General features: G+C 35.7%; 1 long non-coding RNA gene and 1 other non-coding gene across 5 annotated transcripts in view; both read right to left on the bottom strand.

Moving 5' to 3' along the window:
* The window catches only part of LOC141414810 (uncharacterized), a 75808-nt gene that overhangs the window by 8547 nt on the left and 50069 nt on the right, over positions 1-17192 (bottom strand). Inside the window, exons 4-5 of one of the 4 annotated variants that reach the window (XR_012439681.1) lie at positions 12836-12940; positions 745-2256 (exon numbers count right to left, since the gene is read on the bottom strand). This is a non-coding gene — a long non-coding RNA (uncharacterized lncRNA). Of the gene's footprint in view, positions 1-744; positions 2257-6616; positions 7826-11332; positions 12941-17192 lie in introns of those variants that run through there. The other 3 variants (XR_012439682.1, XR_012439680.1, XR_012439679.1) reach the window with 3 other exon arrangements.
* LOC141415114 (U1 spliceosomal RNA) lies at positions 92-249 on the bottom strand. The gene has a single exon (XR_012440140.1). It is a non-coding gene; the product is annotated as a U1 spliceosomal RNA (small nuclear RNA).

Genomic DNA, 17192 nt, shown 5'->3' with positions numbered 1-17192 from the left:
AATGGTGGCATCATTTTTATAACATTTCCATACAGTATTTTTCTATCCTCTTACATTCAACTCCTCTGTATCCTTGCTTTTTTTTTTTTCAGGGGAGAGTGCAAACGCAGTCTCCCACTACCACAAATTATGCAGTTGAGTTTCCCACATTTGGGGAAATCGCAGGGGTCAGCACATCTGGAGTGCAATGGATAAGCCTCGCCCTGGGAAAACCACCTTCGTGATCATTGTGTCCTTACATTTTGATATGTCTCATAAACAGCATATAGTTCAAATTATTTCCCCCAGTTGGAATATTTGTCTTTAACAAAGCATGGAACCCTTTATGTTTTTCATTCAAAGTGAATACTTACATTTTAGAATAAATCTAAAAAATTTTTTATGTATTTGTTACACTAATTCAGCTTTTTATCTTTCTTAAAAAAATTACTGGGCATTTTTAATCATTATGTTTTTCATGCTTTCCATGGCTTTAAGTTATAAATTCTGATTGTATTTTGTTTGTATATATCTAACACACAATTATTCCCAATTTACCAAATCTTGTTTTAATAAAATTTTTATCTTTCTTAAATCAAAATTACTTTAAATTTTCTTTTCCAAATATTCCATTCTTTTTGGTTGTTGTTTATTTATTTTTTTGTTCATTTATTCACATGTGCATACATTGTTTGGGTCATTTCTCCACCCTGCCCCCCACCCCACCCTTTCCCCCCTCCCCGCCTCAGTTTCAGGCAGGTCCCGTTCTGCCCTTATCATCGATTTTGTTGAAGAGAGGACATATGCATAATAAGAAAGACAAAGTATTTTTACTAGTTGAGTTAAGGATAGCTATACAGAAAGATTCCTACTATTGCTGTCATGTACTCATGTGTTACAACCCATGTTGATTCAACTCTAACTGATCTTTGCATTAGTTCCTGATCCCCTGCTAGTGATAACCTGTCGTTTTAAGGTTTCTGTATTAGTTCCTCTGGAGTGGGGACACCAAACGCATTCATGTTTTGGGTTTTCTACCTATTCTTATATCTCCTATATGTGCTCTCCCCTTTTCTTGTGATCCAAGTCCAACCACATTGCTGCATTTGCCCTAAATCTAAAGTCTGCATATGAGGGAGAACATACGATTTTTGGTCTTCTGAGCCTGGCTGACCTTGCTTAGAATGATGTTCTCCAGATCCATCCATTTGCCTGCAAATGGTAAGTTTTCATTTTTCTTCATGGCTGAGTAAAATTCCATTGTGTACAAGTACCACATTTTCTTGATCCATTCATCAGTAATGGGGCATCTTGGTTGTTTCCATAACTTGGCTATTATGAATAGTGCTGCAATAAACATGGGTGTGCAGGTGCCTCTGGAGTAACCTGTGTTGCATTCCTTTGGGTATATCTCCAGGAGTGGAATTGCTGGATCATATGGCAGGTCTATGTCTAGATTTTTAAGAAGTCTCCAAATTTTTTTCCAGAGTGGTTGCACCAGCTTGCATTCCCACCAGAAGTGAATTAGGGTTCCTTTTTCCCACCAGCAGTGAATTAGGGTTCCTTTTTCCCACATCTTCGCCAACACTTGTTGCTGGTGGTGTTTTGGATGATGGCTATTCTAATGGGGGTGAGGTGGAATCTTAGTGTGGCTTTGATTTGCATTTCGTTTGTGGCCAGAGATGGTGAGCATTTTTTCATGTGCTTTTTGGCCATTTGAATTTCTTATTTTGAAAAAGTTCTGTTTAGTTCAGTTGCCCATTTCTTAATTGGTTCATTGATTTTAGGAGAGTTTAGTTTCTTAAGTTCCATGTACATTCTGGTTATCAGTCCCTTGTCTGATGTATAGCTGACAAATATTTTCTCCCACTCTGTGGGTGGTCTTTTCAGTCTAGAGACCATTTCTTTTGTTGTGCAGAAGCTTTTTAATTTTATGAAGTCCTATTTATTCATCCTTTCTCTTAGTTTCTGGGCTGCTGGGGTTCTACTGAGGAAGTCTTTGCCTATATCTATTTGTTCTAGAGTGTTTCTGCTCCTCCAAATATTCCATTCTTAACTAATAGTTTGTCAGTTATTTTAATCATATCTTGATTTTTAACATGTAGTATATGTAATTATTACTGTTTTGCTTGAAACATTTTTTAAAATTTGTCAATGCTCTTATTTTTTAATTTCAGACTTTATATTGTGTATCCTGTGAGGTTTTCTTCCATTAGTATTTTGTTTCATGAATATCTGTAGGTTCTGGTGTCCCATAATTATGCACAGGTTTTATGCCTTTATTCCTCAGTTAAAAAGAAAATAAAAGGAGATTAGACAATGAAAATCAAAGTGAAAACAGATTATTACTTTCTGAATGGAATGCTTGCTATCTGTCTATGTACCATTATCTGCTTTCATATTTAGCTCCAGCAACTTCTCTGTAGCTCTCATATTTCTATCTGCCATTTTAAAAAGTGTAAAGATTGAAAATTGTCTGTTTGTGATTAACTTTTTTCACTAAAAACATTTTTCTCTTGTTCTAATGGAATATTTTTTAGATTATGAAATCCTAAGTAGATTATTATTTTCTTTCTATTAACTGAGGATATCATTCAACTATTTATAGCTTTTATGTTGTATTAGAAAGAGCATTTGTTTTTGTCTAGCTATCATTCTTTCAAAGTAATTGAATTTTCTCTGATTTTGACATTTTCTCTTTTGTTTAGTTCTTGAAAATTAAAACATACTTGGATGTTTTACTTTCTTGCTTTACTTCTGTCCCTCCTATTTTCTTACTCTCCTTCATCTTTTTCTCCTTTTTCTTCACCTTTGAATATTCTGGAACTCTAAAATTTATGGAGTTTTTCCATAATTAATGAAATTTTTCAGCCGTTCTCTCTTTAAATAAAAGTTTTATGTCTTTCTCCCCCAACTAACATATTTGATGCATTCTTATTATGTTCTTTACTTTTTTATGGTATTCTCTTTTTGATATTTCTGTGCCATGTTTAGAATTTTTTTCTGATTTATTTCATAATACTCTTCTACTTTGTACAGTGTGCTACCAAATATACTCACTTTGTTTCTTGGAGTGCAAAATATATTATTTTATTTCTGTTCCTATGTTTGTTTTGTTGTTTTTTTTTTTTCAATACTGAGGATTGAACTCAGAGCCTTGTGCATTCTATACAAGGCTGTACCATTGAACTACATCCCCAGCCCTGTTTCATTCTTTTACCACTCTTATATGTCCCTTTCTATAATTACTTGCTCCCTTTAGTTATTTTCAAATTTTTCATTTAATTCTTTAAATAAATTAAGCAATCCATATTTGACTATTTTTAATAGTTTAATAATTTAATGTATATTTAAGCTACATATGCAGTCTGCTATATTTAGTCTTTTTCCTAATTTTTAAAAAATTTTTGACAGTACTGGGGCTTGAACTTATGACCTCATGTTTGCTAGCCAGGCACTCCACCACTTGAGCCATGCCACCAGCCCTTTTTTGTCATTTTGATTCACTTTTTTTCTTGTTTCTTTTTATTTGTTTTCCTGAATTATTTGCGTAACTTTGCCCTTGAGAAGCTGCATAAGCATTTTTAAAATCTTGGAATGATGGGCCATTCTTTGAGAGATACACCCAGCAGGGTATCCATCCTAATCAACCAAGCATGGAACTAAAAATGTCTAAACTTGCCTAGGCTATTCATGTGTTTGTGCACCCTACCTGGGTGTTCATAGACACTGAGAACAGATCAAGACAACCTTCTCTATAATACCTTGGGTTTGGGGAAGGAAGGTAGGAGAGCTACACTTCTAGTTCATTCTTATACTTATCATGAGGTTGTAGCTATTTGAGCTCTGTGATTAATGTGGAGGCTCTTTTACATGATTTTTTTCTTTAGTGTTACCTTGGGCTATTGAAGCTAAAATATCAACACTGAATTGTTACTCTTCAGAATAGAAATGGGATCTGTGTTTTGATAGTCAATATACTTCTCTAGGTTCAGTAATTTCCATCTACAATTGGCCTGATATGTATATATAAATATATATATTTTATATATATATATATATATATATATAGAGAGAGAGAGAGAGAGAGAGAGAGAGAGAGAGAGTGTGCATATGTATTTGTGTGTATGCTTATGAGAGAGAGAGAGAGAGGAAGAGGAAGAGGGAGGAGAGAAGAGAGAGAAAGAGAGCAAAAGCTGATATTCATATATTTGTGTTTGTGTATGTGTGTATGAAAGAGAGAGAGAAATTAAGAGGGAAAAACCAATGAAAAACATTGCTCAAAACCACAAGAATTTTTTAAATTCAGGAGTGTCCAGGTCAGTTGGACCTGGTTGATGTGGGACTCATTTGGTCACATATCCACAGTTAGTTTGTATGTGAGACATGATTGTCTTTGTTGATATTGGTTGGAGTCTCCCAAATGTCTGGTGCCTCAGCAGGGGAGGAATGGATCAAGTATCTAGATTGAATTCTCATAGTTTCACACATTCCAGCCCTATTCAGGGCTTGTTGAAATGTGAATGATGGTAATCTAAGAATAAGGAAATGCACATGGCTATGTGTGACCATATGTCTGTTTGTCCACTGCTAAAAGCAAGTCTTACAAGCAGTGTAGAAGTATAGGAAGGAGAAATAGAGTATGACTTAATGAAAGAACCTGAAAATGTATGTGCAAAGTTGTGAATATAAGGAGGACTGAAGGTTGAAGTCATTTATCGAGTTCCTGTCTCCCCCCATCTTTCAAACACACACAGACATACACACACACACACAAAATCACTTTTCAATATTTTCAATATGATGATTGGTTTGAATACCTGAAGTCAATATTTTGTCCTTTGATCTGTGCATGTTTCTCTTCCTTTCAGATTTTTCATTTTCTTTTTTTTCTTTCCTTTTCCTTCTTTCATTTTTATGCTTTTAAATTGGTTTTTAAAGTTTGTATTCTCAAGGAGATCCAAGATAGTGACTAGGATTCAGAATGAGAAATTCTAATCTCCATGACTCCAAAACCTCCCTGAGAAGTTTGAGCCACAGCTGGGTAACTCAGAATTCCTTTAGCCAATAATAACCACCATCACACTAGGTACAGGAAAAAATTCAAAAAATGACCCACAACTCAGCCTTTAATTGCACCTAACAGCTGTTATCTGCTGTACAGCCAGCAAGGCAGGGCTGCTGCCACCAGCTCCAAGCCTGCCTGTGAGACATTCGACAGAATAAACAGGTGAGCACCACAAGTCATGCAGAATTCCCCTATCCACCCCTGGAATAAACCAGCACAGCCCTTGCAGACTGACCCCCATTAAAAAAAAAAAAACTGAATAGCAAACAGCAAACTGTAATCTAGAACAACAGGAGAGGGGGGCCAGAATGCTGAAAATGCACCAGAGAAAGGGAGAGGGACAAGGAGCTAATCTCAGCACAAACTATCAGTAAACAAATGGTGGAAAGGCAGGAAGGTGGAAAGCAGGTGGGAGATAAGCCACTCCCCAAAGCAAGGCAGGTAGCAGACCACAGAGCTCATCTCTTAAAACAGTGAGCAACACCCAAAGCCAAATTGCTGCACAAAACTGAAAAACAAACAGTGAACCCTCACAACACACTGACAGCAGAGGGGCTGATGGAACACTAAACCTGCCCCAGAGAAAGGGGGCAGGGCAAAGAAATAAACCCCCATTGTGGAAATCCCAGTAAATAAACAGCAAAAAGCCACCTCCAAAGCATGGCAACTACTGGACCACAGAAATGATCTGAACCTGAAGGCAGCATTCAAACTTGAATTGCCCCATCTCACTGGGAGAGGAGCTGAGCAAGCAGCTGCAGCTGAAGGATAACGCAGTCATCAGCTGAGGAAATCAATATCTCTGACCACCCTGCATGATCTGGCAAAGCTACCTCACCTCACAATTTCAATTTAACTGGTAGACAGAAGAAAAAACACTACTCACAAGTCAATCACCTGGTGAGACCATGTCAGAGCTTTTGCTTATATGCCAAAACCAGGACTGGACGCCAGAGGAGTAACTCCAGAACTTAAACTAAAACTGAAATTCTATTGTTCCTGAACCTGGTGTTTTTCTTTATTTTTTTTTCTTTTTAAAAATTTGTTGTTTGTTTGTTTGTTTTTGGTTTTTGTTTGTTTGTTCATTTTTTCCCATTGATTTTTTTGGGGTTTTTTGTTTGTTTTGTTATTGTAGGTTTTCTATTTTTACTTCTATTTCCATAACCTTTTTTTTTCTTTCTATAGTATCAACTTTACCATCATCATCTTCTCATACCTACTTTCACCCCCTTTATCTCCCTTCTCCTCCTGTGCTAAAACCCATTGCTGTCCTCCCCAACAACTCATTTTTTTCCCTTCTCACCCACTCTCTCCCCCTGCCCTCAACTTCCCCTCCCATTCTCCCGCAAACTGTCACCAGACTACCCCCCCTTCCTACACACTCATCACCCACTGACCAGCCTACTATACCAACTTTACACAATCCCAAACCCCTGTAATCCCTGATACAAACATCTTCCACTACAACAGAAATACACCCAAACACACACAAGGACCACAAAAACAGCAGCCCCCACTATGCCTCTCACACACCCCCACCCTACTTCCTGCCCCCCCTTTAGTGCCATCCTATCCAACTCCCCAAATTTATATAACTAGACTTACAAACATTAACCCCCCAACTCCCACTGCTTATAGATATTACCACAAATGGGTCTTCAATATAACATATAAACCACTGGTTGGGCATTAAACCTGCAAATTATTACTGAATTACATCCAGACCAGAGACAAAAATAGCACACCAACCTAGCTAAAAACCCAAGACAGCAAAAAAAACAAAAATTAAATCAAAGGAAAGAAAACAGGTGACTAAAACCACCAACTAGCCTATCAAGAACATAGTTGCATGTACCAAGTGGAGCCATGGGAAGAAGAAAAAGGGATGGAAACCACCCTCTGCCCAAAAGTAATTTAATACAGGATTCAGAGGGAAATGAAGAAAACAGATACTCTGTTAACTCCAACAAAACAAAGAAAAATGACACCAAGGAACCCAACAATGCCCACAAAAACATCCTCAAAGAAGAAATCCTTCAGGTAATCACTGAGAATTTCATGGAGATGATACTAGACCTCAGTTAACCAAAATGTACAAGATGCATTCAAGAAATTCCAAGACACCAAAAATAAAGAAAATGAGAAGACACAGAAACAAATAAATGAACTCATAGGAGCCCTAAATAAACAACAAAGTGAAACAGAGAACACTATACTGTGATAAATGACTTAAAGATTAAAATAAAAAATATTAAAGAGGAAGTGACCCATGATATGGAATACCACAGAAAAAAGAATCAAGTAGAAACACAAAGCACAGTGAAAGGCCACTCCAGCAGACTAGAACAAGTGGAAGACATTTCAGAACTCGAAGAGAAAATAGAAATTAGAGGAAAAACTGAAGAACCGTTAGTCAAACAAATCAAGTGATGTGAAAGGAATATACAAGAACTCACTGACTCCATCAAAATACCAAACCTGAGAATCATGGACATTGAAGAAGGAGAAAGAGGTCCAAGCAAAAGTGATCCATAATATATTCAATAAAATAATAACAGGGAATATCCCAAATCTAGAGAAAGCTATGCCCATTCAGATAAAGGAAGCCTCCAGGACAGCAAACAGACTTGATGAAAATAGAACTTCCCCATGACATATTATCATTAAAACAACAAGCACAGAGAATAGAGAAAGAGTATTGAAGGCTGTAAGAGAGAAAAAACAAATAACATATAAAGGGAGACTCACCAAAATCACAGCAGATTTCTCAATGGAAACCTTAAAAGAAAGAAAGGCATGGAGTGAGGTATTTCAGGCACTGAATGAAAATAACTTCAACCCTAGGATACTCTACCCAGCAAAATTATCTCAAAATAGATGGGGCAATAAAAATCTTCCATGATAAGCAGAAACTAAACAATATATGACCACCAAGACACCACTACAAAAGATTCTCCAAGGAATTCTGCACAGAAAATGAAAGCAAACAAAACTAAGAAAGGAGAGGCAGTATCAAACCACAAGAGAAGAAAAGACAAGGAATCAAAGAGTAACATTGATTCAGCTGCATACAGTCAAACTCTCAAATACAAAAACAATAAAATGGCAGGATTCACCACATACCTATCAATATTAACACTGAATGTCAATAACTTAACTCCCCCATCAAAACATACCTTTTGGCAAACTGGATTAAAAAAGGAAACTCGAATAGGAGACCCATTTCATTGACAGAAACAAACACCGGCTTAGGATGAAAGGCTACAAGAAGAATTACCAAGCCAGTGGCCCCTGGAAACAACCAGGATTAGCATCACTTATCTCAGACAGAGTAGATTTTAAACTTACATTGATCAGATGAGATAAAAAAGCACACTTCATACTAATAAAAGGGAAAATACACCAAAAGGAAATAACAATTATCAACCTATATGCACCCAACATCAGTGCACCCAATTTCATCAAACATACTTTAAAAGACTTAAAAGCACATACAGACTCCAATACAGTGGTAGTGGGAGACTTTAATACCCCCCATCACCAAGAGATAGGTCATCTAAACAAAAAATCAACAAAGAAATTCTAGAACTAAATCACACCATAGATCAAATGAATCTAGCTGATGTCTACAGAATATTTCATCCAACTTCTACATAATATACATTTTTCTCAGCAGCCCATGGAACTTCTCCAAAGTTGATCATATCTTAGAGCACAAAGCAGCCTCAGTAAATATAAGAAAATAGAAATACCCTCCTGCATTCTATCTCATCATTGTGCATCAGAACTAGAACTCAACAATAAAAACAACAGCAGAAAATACAGACATTTGGAAGCTGAACAACACATTGCTCAATGACCAGTGGGTCATTGATGAAATAAAAGAGGAAATTAAAATGTTCCTGGAAGTTAATGAAAATGAGAACAAAACCTACCAGAACCTATGGGACACAGCAAAGGCAGTCCTAAGAGAAAAGTTTATAGCCATGAGTGCATATATTACAAGGACAGAAAGATCTGAAATAAATGACCAAATGCTACATCTCAAATTTCTAGAATAACAAGAACAAACAAAACCCAAAGCATGCAAAAGGAGAGAAATAACAATAATAAGGGCTGAAATTAATGAAATAGAGACCAAAAAAAACCATACAAAGAATCAATGAAACAAAAAGCTGGTTCTTTGAAAAAATAAGGCAACATCATACTTAATGGAGAAAATCTGAAACCATTTCCCCTAATGTCAGGAATGGAAAAGGATGCCTATTCTCCCCACTCCTATTCAACCTAGTCCTGGAATGCCTAGTCAGAGCAATAAGGGAAGAAAAAGAAATAAAGGGAATAAAAATAAGTAAAGAAGTAATCAAACTGTCCCTATTCAGAGATGACATGACCTTATACCTTAAAGACCCAAAAACTCCACCCCAAAACTTTTAGACACCATAAACAGCTTCAACAAAGTAGCAGGGTGCAAAATCAACTTACAAAAATCAGTAGCCTTTATATACACCAACAATGAACAAATTGAAAAAGAATATATGAAAACAATTCCATTTACAGTAGCATCAAAAAAAATCAAATACATAGGAGTAAATTTAACAAAGGATATGAATGACCTCTACAAGGAGAACTAGAAACCTCTGAAGAAATAGATTGAGGAGGACTACAGAAGGTGGAACAATCTGTCATGCTCATGAACTGGTAGAATCAACATAGTAAAAATGGCTATACTACCAAAAGCAATCTACATGTTCAGCACAATTCCCATCAAAATCCCAATGACATTCATCACAGAGAGTGAAAAATCTACTCTAAAGTTCATTTGGAAATACAAGAGACCGGGAATAGTAGAGGCAATACTGAGTAAAAGCAGCAAAGCTGGAGGTATCACAATACCTGACTTCAAACTATATTACAAAGCGACAGCAATAAAAACAACATGGTACTGGCACAAAAGCAGACATGAAGACCAGTGGAATAGAATAGAGGACCCATATATCAATTCACACAGCTATGCCCACCTTATTTTTGACAAAAGGGCTAAAAACTTATGATGGAAAACAGACAGCCTCTTCAACAAATTTTGCTGGGAAAAGTGGTTATCTGCCTACAGAAAACTGAAATTTGATCCATGTCTATCACCCTGTACTAGTATCAACTCAAAATGTATCAAGGACCTTAATATCAAGACCTGACACTCTGCAGCTAGTACAGAAAAGAGGAGGAAATACTCTGGAAGCAATAGGTATAGGCAAGGACTTCCTCAACAGAACCCCAGCAGCCCAGCAACTAAAAGAAAGGATGGACAAGTAGTACTACATGAAATTAAAAAGCTTCTGCCCAACAAAAAATAAATGGTCTCTAAATTGAAGAGACCACCCACAGAGTGAGAAAAAATATTTGCCAGCTATACATCAAACGTCTGATAACCAGAATATACCGGGAGCTCAAAAAACCAAACTCCCCCAAAATTAATGACCCCATAAAGAAATGGACAACTGAGCTAAACAGAACCTTTTCAAAGAAAGAAGTCCAAATGGCTACAAAACACATGAAAAAATGCTCACTGTCCCTGGGCATAAAGGAAATGCCCAGGAGATTCCACTTCACTCCTATTAGAATAGCTACCATCAAAAACATCACCAACAACAAATGTTGGTGAGGATGTGGGGAAAAAGGAACCCTCATACACTGTTGGTGGGAATATAAGCTAGGACAACCACTATGAAAAACAATATGGAGATTTCTTTAAAAACTAAACATAGATCTACCATATGATCCAGCAAATCCCACTCCTACGGATATACACAAAGGAATGCGATTCAGGTTATTCCATAGGCACCTGCACACCCATGTTTATTGCAGCACTATTCACAATAGCCAAGTTATGGAAACAGCCAAGATGCCCCACCACTGACGAATGGATTAAGAAAATGTGTATTTATACACAATGGAATTTTATGCAGCCATGAAGAAGAACGAAATCTTGTTATTCACAAGTAAATGGATGGAACTGGAGAACATCATCTTAAGCAAAGTCAGCCAGGCTCAGAAGGCCAAAAGTCATATGTTCTCCCTCAAATGCAGTAATATTATTGGACGTGGGACACACACTATGGGGAGAACACATACAGGAGGAATAGGGAAAGATAGGAACCCCAAACTTGAAAGTGTATGTGTGCCCACTGTAGATGAGCTAATATAGTAATCTTAAACTGACAGAGGTCACTATGGGAAGGTGACCAGGAAGTAGTGAAGAGGTCTGGTAGAGATGAACCAATTTGCATGGAAGCAATGCTAGGAATCTCTCTGTATAGCTATCCTTATCTCAAACCAGCAAAAATGCTATGTCTTTCTTATGATTGCTTATGTCTTCTCTTCAACAAAATTGGAGAAGAGGGCAAAACAGGTTCTTCCTAGAAACAAGTGGGTGAGGGGGAGAAAAAGGGAGTGGGGAACAGGGGGAAGAGATGGCCCAGACAATGTACGGATATATGAAAAAATGAATAAATAAATAAATAAATAAAGTTTGTATTTTCAATATTTCTACCAAGTTCATTGACCCTTTTTTCCCCTTGAATCCTCTTTCCACTAGCCCCTTAAATTTAGCTTTTCACTTTTTCTGGTGAATAAAAAATACTTATTAAGTGTTCATTGTCCATTTATGTCCAATAAATAATAATAAATATGTCTGATATTCTTTCCTCATCAATTTGGATAAGTATCCAAGGATAGGAGCCATATTTTGTTAAGACCTCATTAAACTCTGAAAATTCTCAGAATACCAGTGACTTAGTAACAGTTGCTTTGTTTTGCAGAGGCTAACATTAGTTTTAGATTTGCAGAGGTATCAGTGGAATTCCTTGAGTTATTTCAGATCAAACAATCTTTATAGCAGGGAGTAATAATAGTTGATTTGGGAAGAAAGCCATTCCTATCTGTGCCAATACAAATTTTTAATTAAATAAATAAGTGGCAAGTTCAAGGTATTATTGGAAAGGCTGGTGGTTTAAAACAGAACAACAAAGGTTTATGTTATAAGTCATGTTTCTGAAGAAGTCAATACAGTCTTGACTTTTGTTATATTTTATGTTTGGATGCTCCTCTTTAAAAGATCAACAAGCAGCAGGGCAAGGTGAGTTATGTCCTAGACTCTGCTATTCAACATCACATTATAAAAGGTTCATGACTCAGTTGGCATTTAGTAAGCATAGAGTACATAAGAGATGGTTGAAAGACTGATAATCCATTTGAAGGTGAAAAGAAGGAATGTTAACTGGGAAAAATGAATTACTGAGACAATAGTTAACTTTGAAAAATACTGGAGAGATTGTATGATATAATATATTGACATTAACTGGTTTCTAAGTGCATGGCACTGTGTCAATGCTACACCTATATATGAGGTTATTTACGTTTCAGGATAAGATAAACCTTGAAATAATATAAGCAACCTGTTTTTAAAGATGACAGTTGAGGCTGAAGGAGATTCAATAATGTTCCCCACATCTATGGCTGACGGATGGGAGACAGGATTAAAACTTCACTTTCTCATTCCAGAACCCACATAGACAGAAATCTCAAACAACTGGGTCTGATGTTCATCAAACCACACGGAGCTTTGTCAATTTTAATATGCTATTGAATGTTTTCACTTCCAAAATCTATTACTAAAATGTACAACAATAGTAATAATAAATATATTCTGACTGTACAATGTATCAAGCCCCTCTTATACATCATGTCATTTGGCATTATTGCCTCATTCTGCAGATGATCAAAACAAACCTGGCAAAGTCACCCAGTTAGGCAGTTGTGGAGTGAGAAGTCAAACCAAATTTATCTGGCTCTGGAAGCTAAGTCAGGCTGCTATCCTGCTCCACTCCGAAAAATCTGTAAAGATGAAACACAGAATTCTCAATTTTATCCAGTGCATAAAATGCTGTATTAATATGGTATTCATAATAGTGTCATCATCTTTGACACCATCTTCAATTTTAATTCACCACTGTGAATTTAACAAAGCCTTTGTTTTGCTTTTTTCTGAGAACCAATTCTGTAGACAAATAAAGGCAACCATGCCACAAATAGTGCTCTACTTCAGATAACAAGTTCCAATGTTTCTTAAGTTTAAGGAGAAATGATTTTATTTTCTTCTGTATTCCCATTCTCCCTCGCCATTCACCTTACAAGAGAGGACTCTCTAAATCCCTAAGCTGAGTTCATCTTTTAGTCATCTAATGAAGCTAGGATTCATGTGGTGCTTATGTATTCTACTGGAACACATAAAAAGCTAGCCATGAGTACTTGTCTCAAAACTTTACTCCTCTTAAACATGTCTTTACTCTTCAAGAATTCCCTTCATATGACTGGATTTAATGTAAACAAATGTTGTATATACTTCTGGGAACAGCTTATTTCTTGAGAACACTAACAAAGACATTTGACAAAGCTTAAAGATAAATGGTAGAGTAGCTTAGGTTTAGGATAGGTGGAGGGAAAATCTTGATATGGAAAAGAAATGTTCATAACTGAAATCACTGCCTTGGTCAGGTACTTTGCATACAACTGACCATGGCAGTCACAAAAGCAGTGGAAGTGAATGCAGTGAAGCCTATGACATGAAGGATGATGCTAATACATCCAAAAATAGTGTGGTTACAACAGTTAAAGAATAATTTTTCCTATGGTTGAAATAGAACATTATTGACAATTGAGGGGTGGGGCACAGCTGTGCACAGTCAGTAATTGCCTCTAAAATGGAAAGTGAATGTTTCAGCAAGATAAAGTATTTGCATTTAAATAAGAAAAAATCTAGTCAGCACTATCTTTGGATTAGGCTTTCTGAACATCACTTATTTTCTTTCTTTTTCTTGTTTAAGGCTTGGTTTTTCACCTAGCTGTAGAGATAAACAGGAAAACAAACTCAATGATGTGATCCTATATCATCCTCATGTAAAATAGTGGGCACAGGATGGCTGCAGGAAGAAAAGAGGACAGGATTTTTTCATGACCCAATTGACAAAGAAATATTCTAAAATGATTACCATGCCCCAAGAAAATAGACAATTGTGATCCATACATCATATTATTTGTATACTTCTATTTTCTATTAAAAAATTTCATGTGACATTTACTGTTTCCATATATATAAAATCTTTTCATATATTCAAATCCTGGTTTCATTTACATACTTGATAAAGGAAATAAATTTACATTAAGTGACTGAAACTAAAGGGAAAGCAAGTTAAGAATATCTTTGGCATTTATGACTTGATTTCTATCTGTCTGTGTAGATAGACAACTATGAGAGTCATTCAATCACTCATTCTGAATCATCAAATGGTGATATTCAATATATGATATATCAGACTGGTTATAAATTAGAGCATACAATGTTCAAAATGATATTCAATCATTTTTATTTAAAGTATTTTGAAGCTTAAGATAATATCTACCTGATGTCAATATTAATTTAAAATCTTTACATAACATTTAAATATATGGAATTCAAAATTACCAGATTATGTCAGAAAGTGGATTATATTTGCCCTCTAATTTTAAAAGAAAAGAGAAGTAGAAACATAATTTTTTCATTAATCATTTAAAAATTTTTAATTACCCTCGAAGAATGGAAGAACATTGCTGCTATTATTTTTGCATTTTTCAAAGAAAAATATTGCATAATATTGCTGGGGAAAGAAAGAGCACTATAAGAAAAAAGAGAAGTAAGATAAGCAGAATTTTATCTTCACAAATTGATGACTCAGCAGGGGTTACTAGTTTATCTACTGGGATTAACCCTGTAGAAATTATAAAAAAGAAACACAGAATCCAGAGTAGAATAAAATTTATGCTTCAGTGCATTTTTTAACTCCAGAGAATACCTTTCAGGGTTACTGATTCTGTTTCTATGATGTCTATTTAGGATTTTAAATTGTAGCTAACTGATAACAATGAGAAATAATCCTTGGCTGTAAACCAGCAAATACTCTGCTGTCCACTAAGGTTCATTTGGCTTTCCTCTCCTGTGGAAGTTTTGCTCTACTTGCATATTCATGTAATGTTCGTGATTGCTGAATATGTCTGCTCACCAAATTCTCTTTTGAACCATTAAAGCATCTGCCTAGTTCCCTCATTAATTACTCAGTAGAATAAAATCCTTTTAAGAAGTATTCTTTTTTATAGCTCCATGAAAGTAGTGATTTTATCTTTTATAAATATATTGTAACCTCAGACAATAAAATAACAAGAGCAAGAACAACAACACAGACATTGGGAAGAGAGAAGACTTCTGTGAACTACTCAGAGGTGGTCAAGACCAAAGCATTTGAGGTGGCAACCAGAAACAGAGGGAATGATGGCAAAACAGCTCTGGGGAATAAATTAGAAAAAAATATTTTAAGGTCTCTCCGTGCTCCTCTACAGTTTACCATTACCTTGGCACAATCACTGACTATGTTGTTAGAAAAATACATAAACCCAGTTCCAGTGTAAAATCAAAGGAACACAGAACACAGAGTAAATGAATATCATAAAAACACAAAAAGACTGAGGAGCATTTGGTATTCAACCTTTACCTGCTCTATTCTTCCACTGCCAATTTTGCTACTGTACACCTCACAGTGATAATACTTTTGAAGAAGTAGTGAAACAAGATACCACTAGACTCTGACAAATGCTACAAGAGCTAAGCAGTGTAACATTTAAAACGTTAAATAATAATATTGAAGAAAAGCGAAACAACAAACCATAAACAAAATTCTAGAGATAAATATGAAGTCAGCAAAAAGGATGAGGACATGCAAATGTGCTAAAATTCTTGCTGTATCAAAGGAAAATATAAAATTGGTGGGAATATGAAAATAATTGAAAAGTGATAAAAATGATCACAAAGGACAAAAAAATTGAGAAACATTAGGGTACATAAAGATACATCAAGGCATGACTGTCTAAAAGAAAGAGAGCTATTGTGGAGGCTGTGGTATTGTTACTGGAATAATCAAAGATCAGAAAACAAGTGCAGTTGTGCCTCCCTATTCAAAGGCATTGGTTCCAGGGCCACTTCAGAACAACAAAATCTGTAGAAGCTCATGTCCATTATGCGAAATGACACAATAGTGTTTGCATATAACCTACATACATCCTGCTTTATAAATTATCTCTAAGTTACTAATAATGCCTAATGAAATATAAAAAGTTTGTGCATAGTTTTTAAACTGCATTGTTTAGGAATAATGACAAGGAAAAAAATCTATCCATATTCAGAATGTTTTGGTGATGCAGAATGTTTTGGTGTTTTGGCAGTAGTAGGGTTTGAACTCAAGGACTCTTGCTTGCTACACGGGCACTCTACCACTTGAGCCACCCCCTCAGTCCTTTTTGTTTTAGGTGTTTTTCCCGTAGGGTATCTTTTATGCTTGAGCTGGCCTGATCCACTCTCCTGTTTACACTTTCCATGTAGCTGGAATGACCGTTGTGTGCCACTACACACAGCTTTGTCAATTAAGTCAGGGTCTCATTAACTTTTTCTCCCAGGCTGGCCTTGAACAAAGATTCTCCCAGTCTCTTTCTCCTGAGTAGTTAGTATTACAGGCATGAGCCACTGCACCAGGCCACATAAAATTTTAAAAATATTTAGATATACGATAGTTAAGTACATGGAAGCAGAATGCTTGAATATGGAAGAGTGACTGTACTCCACAAAAATTTCTTCCAAAGAAGAAACATTAGCACAGTCCATCTAAAATTAAGAGTAAGATACGAGTTACTACCATTGTCATTTTTATTCACTATTATATAGAAAATCTTAACCAGAAAGGAATACTGAAAAAACATATGGAAAAATTAAGGAAAAAATAGAAGTATTATTTTTAATAATATCAGATCTCTTTATAAACACAAAATCGACTGAAAATAAATCAGTACAAATAACAAATAACAGAAGGTTTTGTTTGTCTAGCTATAACATTAATACTCAAAGGCCAACTATTATCAACTGCAAGAATTAGTAGAGACACTAATAAAATGTAAACTTAACTTATGTGTACAGTACTTAAGTAATTTATCAGAAATGTCTTAAAATATTTAAAGTTGTAGAATAAGTCTTAAGAGGACACAGATAATTATTCCCCTATTGAATTAT

Source organism: Castor canadensis, chromosome 12 (assembly GCF_047511655.1).
Source record: "Castor canadensis chromosome 12, mCasCan1.hap1v2, whole genome shotgun sequence".
NCBI classification, from domain to species: domain Eukaryota; kingdom Metazoa; phylum Chordata; class Mammalia; order Rodentia; family Castoridae; genus Castor; species Castor canadensis.
Note: the sequence above shows the minus strand (reverse complement) of the source record. Positions and strands in the feature narration are given on the sequence as shown.